General features: G+C 39.3%; 1 pseudogene; it reads left to right on the top strand.

Moving 5' to 3' along the window:
- Positions 1-3,968, top strand: part of LOC102829690 — a 30,670-nt pseudogene extending 26,702 nt beyond the window's left edge.
- The last annotated feature ends 3,849 nt before the right edge of the window (positions 3,969-7,817 follow it).

The raw sequence follows: 7,817 nt of genomic DNA, 5'->3' as shown, positions 1-7,817 counted from the left end.
TTTGAACTGCTGACCTTGCAGTTCGCAGCCCGGTTCATAACCACTACGCTACCAGAGCTCGTTAGCTGCTCCTTGGAAACCCTATATAGGGTTGCTACGAGTTGGAACTGACTCGATGGAACTTAACAACGACAACAATTATGGTACTTTATTTTTCCCACATTTTGCTCCTAATCAGGATTCAGAGTCTGTCTTTGTAGGATAGTTGGAAGTTAGAATGACTCTGTGCTTCAGCAGGAAATTAAAAGGTTTTCTGGGCTGTAATCTAAGCAGATTTCCAGATTTTTCTTCCATGGTCCCTTAGGTGGATTCGAACCACCAGCCTTTAGGTTAGAAGTGAATCATAAACCATTTAAGCCACCCAGAGACTTAAAATATTCTTGAGGAGTTTTCCAGGACCCAGGGAGAGACATTGTGTTTGCTCACTAGGAGAAGATAAGATTGTCTTCCATTCCCACCTCAGTAGTCAACAGCTTCCTTTCAAAAATTGCCAGACAAGAAGGCAATGGGATGGCATATACAAACTCTGAAAGAAATAAATTGCCAACCAAGAATCATATACCCAGCAAAGCTGTCCCTCAAATATGATGAGATTAAGATACTTCAGATAAACAGACAATAAAAAACTCTGTAATAATCAGATCAACACTACAAAAAACACTAAAGGCTGGTCTTTGGATTGAGCACCAACAATAGCAAACAACCTGAGATTAACATACATCACAACACCACTCAGAACTCAGTCCAGACATAGAAGTATTTAAAGTAAAGCAAACCTACAGACTGAAAATAAGGGACCAGAGATATCATTTTATAATGAAGTCACCTACAAAAAATTCTGTTGTGGTGGTTATATGCCATGGAGTCATAGGTTCTGACTCATAGCGATCCTGTACAGGGTTTCTGAGGCTGTAAATCTTTATGGGGGCAGAAAGCCTCATCTTTCTCCTGCAGAACAGCTGGTAATTTCAACCTGCTGACCTTGCGGTTTGCAGCTCGATTCGTAACCACTACCAGAGCTCCTTACAAAAAGTTCTGTACCTACATAAAAAGAGGGAATAGTGTAGATACAGAACTTCCAAATGGCAAGAAAATCAAGTAGATCTCAAATAAAACAGACTGTTTTAAACAGGGGGGAAAAGTTTATAAATTACAGGGTAACCTCAAAGAAAATTAATATACCTTCATATCAAAATAAAAAAGAAGAATATCAGAAAGATTTAGTAAACAGTAACACAACAGAAGTGAAAAGGAAAAGCAAACACACAAACAAAATGAACTCAGCACAGAAAATTAGGTGGAACAGAGAAACCAGCATCCCACAAAAACAAAACAAAACCCAGCAAATAAACACCATCATTTTATACCTATTGATAACTACACTGGATATAAGACGATTCAATACACCAGTCAAGATTAGAGTGTATTTTAATCTCTGATTAAATAGACGTTAAGGCAAAAATCAACATAAGAGAACAACAAGGATGTTGTATCATGATTAAGGGATCAATTAAACAAGAGGACATAACCAATGAAAGAACTCAAAATAAATCAAATTCTAATAGAAATAAAGGAAGAAACAGACAACTCTACAAAAATAGTGGTGGTGTGCCACTGAGTCAGTTCTGACCCATAACAACCATGTATGGAAAGGGTTTCCGAGGCTGTAACTCTTTACCGGAGCAGAAAGCCTCATCTTTCTCCCTCGGAGCAGCTGGTAGATTCAAACAACTGACCTTGTGGTTAGCAACCCAGATCTTAACCCACTTGGCTATCAGGGCGCTCCTTCCTTCTACAGTGATCGTTGTTGTTAAGTGCCGTGGAGTCGGTTCTGACTCATGGCGACCCTGATAAGGTTTCCAAGGAGTAGCTGGTAGGTTTGAACTGCTGATCTTGTAGTTCTAAGTCCAGTGCTGATCCCACAGCACCACACCAAGAATCCACAGTAATAGTATGAGAATTTTAATACATCACTTTGATGAAAGGCAGAACAACTAATACGAAATTGAATGAAGACACAGAAGCACTAAACAACACAATCAACCAACTTCACCTCCTAGACGCATACAATGTGTTTAAGCCAATAAGAGTAGAATGTACATTCTTGTCAGGTGCACATGAAACAGTCTCTAGAATAGACCATATGTTACCACAAGCAAGCTTCAATAAATTTTAAAACATCAAAATACTACAAATCATCTTCTCAGTTCACGTTTTAAAATTAGAAGTCAACAATAGGAAGATCAAGGGGAAAAATTAAGTACATGGAAATTTAATACACGTTTTTTTTAAAAGCGACTGGATAATAGAACAGATAATAATATGAAATTAAAAAGTTCCTTGAATCAAATGAGAATAAAACACAACATATCAAAACTTTTGGGACATAACAAAAGCAGTGCTCAGAGAGTAAATTATAACAATAAATGTACACATTCGAAAAGACGAACCAAAATCAACACCTTAACTCAACATCTCCAACAATTAGAAACTGAGCAGCAAGGCTAGCTTACTGCCACCACAAGGAAAGAATTGGAGCCAAAATAAACGAAATTGAAGTCAGAAAAACAATAGAATCAACAAGACAAGAAGTTGGATCTTTGAAAAGAGACTAGACAAACCACAGGCAAATCTACCAAAAAAAAGAAGAAAATACAACCAACCCAATAAGAAATTATCACAGCAGAACCAGTGGAAATAAAAAGGATAATAATAAAATACTCTGAAGACTTGTACTCCAGCAAATTTGAAAATCAAAAATAAATGGGCCAGTTACAAGCTTTCAAGAGGGAACCTAGATCCAGAGGGCATGGAGGAATACTCTCCACTGAATAGTATCCAATCTGTCTAGGTGGGGCTGATGAAAGGAAATGCAGATAGGTCTCTTGTGATACAATAGTGAATAATTGTTATCAGGACTGATTGTGAGGGTTGGAATTGTAAAGGTAGATGTTTTGTAGCAAGGAGGGAAGTGATTAACTTTGCAGTCTAAGAGCAGAGGTCCCTGGGACCATCAAGGGAGAAGAGTGAAGAGCTGGACGCTGCCCAGAGAAGCAGTGACACCAGAGATGGAGGCAGAGACAATGACATGGAGAGATGGAGCAGCTGGGGACTCTAGACCCAGAGAAGGAGAGGGGCTGTGTGCTGATGACGGGAGGGAGGGGAGGGGGCAGGCTTGCAGGGTATACCCTTTGGTTGGTTGATGATGCATGGAGGGGACTATAACCATGGCAATGAAACGATACACGATAGGATGAATGTCAAACTAATGTCCTCCCATGTAAACTATCACATAATTCACAATAAAACATTTAAAAAGAATTCACAATAAATACAAAAAGTATAATAAAAAAAGAAGTAAATGGGCCAAGCTCTGTCCGAGGCTTCCATCCGGTTCCCTTTTTGCTATGATCGTTCCTTAGATTACCCCCGCCCACCTCCAATGGCCAAAATGGCAGATCGAAAGCAAGGAAGCTTTTCCTGCTACCTTGAGAAAGGCTGGAGAGAAGAAGCTCATAGTCATTGACTTCTCAGCCACATGGTGGGGGCCTTGCAACATGATCAAACCTTTCTCTCATTTCTTCTCTGAAAAGTTTGGCAATGTGGTGGGGTGTTCCTTGAAGCTGATGTGGAAGACTGTCAGGATGTTGCTTCAGAGTGTGAAGTCAAATGCATGCCAACATTTCAGTTTTATAAAAACAGGGAAAAGGTTGGTGAATTTTCTGGTGCTAATAAGGAGCTCTGGTAGCATAGTGGTTACAAGTCAGGCTGCCAACCGCAAGGTCAGCAGTTCGAAACTACCAGTAGTTTCATGGGAGAAAGATGAGGCATTCTGCTCCCGTAAAGATTTACAGCCTTGGAAACCCTGTGCAGGGTCGCTATGAGTCGGAAGCGACTCCATGGCATATAACAACAATAAGGATAAACTTGAAGCAACCATTAACAGATACCTTAATCATGTTTTCTGAAAACTTAACCAGCCATTAGCTGTTTATAAAATTTTTTTTATTTACAAGAAAGAAAAATCAAGTATGAAGACTATATGCCCAACTTCCATCTGATTATAAATGACAATAAAATATCAATTCTACCCTTTAAAAAAAATTTTTTTAAGCGGACAAATTTCTGGAAATATACAACCTAAACTAACATAGACTGAAAGAGAAAACTTAAACAGGACTATAACAAGAGAAGAAATTGATGAAGTCATTAAAACACTCCCCACTAAAAAAAGTCCAGGCCCAGATGGCTTTACTGGAGAATTCTACCAAACATTCAGAGAGGAGCTAAGATCAATTTTACTCAAACTATTGCAGAGTACAGAAAAGAATTATTTGCTCAGCATACAAATTGAAAAAGAGGGGTCAAAGAATACAACCTTGATGCACATCTTTCCTGATTTTAAACCATTCAGTGTTCCCTCTGGTAGCATAGTGGTTATGAACTGGGCTGTGAACCGCAAGGTCAGCAGTTCAAAACTACCAGCTGTTCCATGGGAGAAAGATAAGGCTTTCTGCTCCCGTAAATATTTACAGCCTCGGAAAACCTGTCCAGGGTTGCTATGAGTCAGAATCGACTCCGTGGCACATAACAACAACAGTGTTCCCTTGTTCTATTCGAACATCTGCTTCTTGGTCAATGTGTCCTCATGAGCACAATTAATTGTTCTGAAATACTCATTCTTCACAATGTTGTCCATAGCTGGCACCCATTTGACCTAGCTTGGATGGCTAAGGTTGAGCTAAGACCTAAGTGGATGAAGATAAAGGTGTTTGACACTCTGAGCACGTGTCAGTTGCTACATTTTGATGAACTGGATTTTGCTTATGGATGCAGATGATCAAAATTGCAATTGGATGGAAGTTTTTTCAGATAAAGTAGTAAGCTTGTCTCCTCCATGTATTGGGTTGATGGATATAGGAAATTTAGACATTGGCTATTAAAAATGAGGCCGTATAAAGGCATGAAGTGACTGGCTTACAAAACTTGAATGAATGTGCTTAGTTTTAGAATGAAGGGACAAGGGAGAATCTCCACTGATGAGTTTTCCTGTTTTCCAGATGGGTCTGGTGAAAGAAATGGGGGATAAAACTGATACGATTGTATTATTTCAGTTGTAATTGTTAATATGATTAATTATGATTGTCAAAACTGCTATTGTAGAAGATAATATCTATTAAAAGAGGGACTAGTTATCTTTTATTTCAGGAACAGATGATCCCAGCACCATCATTAAAGAAGAGCATGAGTGGAGCATGGCATCCCAACCTGGAAAAGCAGCAGCAGCAGAGACAGTTACAGAGACAGCGGCATGGAGAGACAGAGTGGCTATTGGACTCTAGGCCCGTGGACTGAGTAAAGCTCTGTGCCTATGGGCAGGAGGCTAGCTTGCAGAATGTGCCCTTTGGACATTTATATAAGTATATCTGTTTTGTTTTGTTTTGCATGTGTGTGTATCAAATACTTTTGCTTTGTTGATTTGTGACATTTAAGATAAAAATAGGGCCAGTGTGTTTTCAGTTGCACATGCTTTAATTATATCATATTAGGCACAAGTATGACTTCACAATTTTATTTAGAGTTTATGTATATTGTTTATCGGTTTCAAGCTGACAAGGGTAGACCGTAATGGTTAGGGTTCTATGTCAACTCAACTAGACCAGGACTTCCTGAGGTATACCAGAGGAGTCCTGGTGTGTCGCTATGGATTAAAGCACTGGACTGCAAAATTGTTTGAACCGCAAGGTCCACGGTTCAAGCTCACTAGGCGCTCCTCGGAAACTCTATGCAGGGTCGCTATGGGTCAGAACTGACTCAGCAACACTCAACAGTAACAGCAGTTGAGATGTGCTTATTCCAATAATGATGAAACCTAATACAGGCATAGTTAGCTCTATGATGAGCAGCTTTGAGTAGCCAATCAGTTGAAGGGATGCTTCCTTGGGTGTGTGCCCTGCTCCCAGTATAATGGATCCTCAAGGGAGGTACTCTGTCTTCTGCTGGACCTGTGATTCTGCATATGTAATCCCTTTCCTTGATAATAAACTTTTCTATAGAGAGAGACAGCGAGAGCTCTGGTAGGGTAGTGGTTACGAATCAGGCTGTGAACCTTAAGATCAGCAGTTCGAAACTACCAGCTGCTCTGCGGGAGAAAGATGAGGCTTTCTGATCCCATAAAGATTTACAGCCTTGGAAACCCTGTACAGGGTCACTATGGGTCGGAACCAACTTGACGGCACTTAACAACAACAATATATATATATATATTTCACTGGTTTTGCTTCTCTAGAAACCAGCCTAAGACCACTATCTCATGAAACGATTGAACATCGACCATTTCTTTTTGGTACAGTGACTCTGTGTACACCTTCCATCTTCTCTTGATGATTTCATTCAATATTTTGCCCAAAGAATCCTTCAATATTTCAAGTCGAGGCTTTAGGGGTTTCCTAAAGTTCTTTCAGCTTGCGAAATGCTGACTGTATTCTTCTCTTTGGGTTTTCTAACTCCCGAACTTTACACATTTCATTAAAATATTCAACTGTGTCTTCATGAGCTGCCCTTTGAAGTTTTCTGTTGAGCTCTTATACCTCCTCATGTCTTCCATTTGCTTTAGCATCTCTCTGCTGGAGAGCAAGTTCCAGAGTCTCTTCTGACATCTATTTTGGTCTTTTCTTTCTTCCTTGTCTTTTTAATGGTCTTTTGCTTTCTTCCTGTATGGTGTTCTTAATGCCATCCCACAACTTTTCTGGTCTTCAGTTATTAGTGTCTAATGTATCAAATCTCTTCTTCAGATGATCTTTAAATTCAGGTGGGATATGTTCATGTCATATCGCGCCTCTCGTGGACTTGTTTTCATTTTCTTCAGCTTCAGCCTGAACTTGCATATGAGCAATTAATAGTCTTTTCCACCATCTGCCCCTGGCCTAGTTTTGGCTGATGATATGGAGCTTTTCCACCATCTCTTTCCACAGATGTAGTCAATTAGATTTCTATGTACACTGTCTGGTGAAGTCCATGTGTATAATCATCATTTATGTTGTTTAAAAACACAATATGATTCAGTAATGCCTCTCCTTAGTATAATAACGTATATCTCTGCATACCTATGTTCATTGCTGCACTTTTCACAACAGTAAAAAGATGGAGAAAGCCTAAATGCCTATCAACAGAAGAACAGTTAAGCAGATTTTAGTACGTACACATAATGGAACACTGCGTAACATTGAATAACAACGAAGAATCTGCAAAATACCTCCCAGCATGGATGAACCTGGAGGACATTATGTTGATGACATTAGTCCATCACAAAAAGACAAATATTGTATGAGACCACTGTTGTAAAAAAATTAAGAAGAGGTTTTCTTGATCAAAGACACATTTGGGATAGTGGGGTAGGAAAATTATTCATGGGCTAGAGGGTTCGCACATGTTAACACTGGTGATGTGGTAAGTAATATGCAACAAGAGGGAGGTTGGCAGAGGAAAAATTAAGTTATCAGGAGACACAAGGAAGAATGTAAGAGGTAAAGTGAATAGGGATAAATACTGTTAACTCTTGATATATGGAGGAGATTGCAGTCATTGTAATAACGCATATAATTTGTTGAATGTAAAACTGATCTGCTCTGTTAACCATCACTCCATTCACATTAAAATTTTAAATAAATAAAAACTACATAGTATAGTAAAGGTAGAAGTTTTGTAACAAAAAACATGGGAGTAGTTTATTTTACAGTCCAGAAACAGAGGACCCTAGGACCATCAAGGGAGAAGAGCAGGAGCGGAATGTGGGACCTTGTCCAGAGAAGCAGTGA

This window comes from Chrysochloris asiatica, unplaced genomic scaffold (assembly GCF_000296735.1).
Source record: "Chrysochloris asiatica unplaced genomic scaffold, ChrAsi1.0 scaffold00040, whole genome shotgun sequence".
NCBI classification, from domain to species: domain Eukaryota; kingdom Metazoa; phylum Chordata; class Mammalia; order Afrosoricida; family Chrysochloridae; genus Chrysochloris; species Chrysochloris asiatica.
Note: the sequence above shows the minus strand (reverse complement) of the source record. Positions and strands in the feature narration are given on the sequence as shown.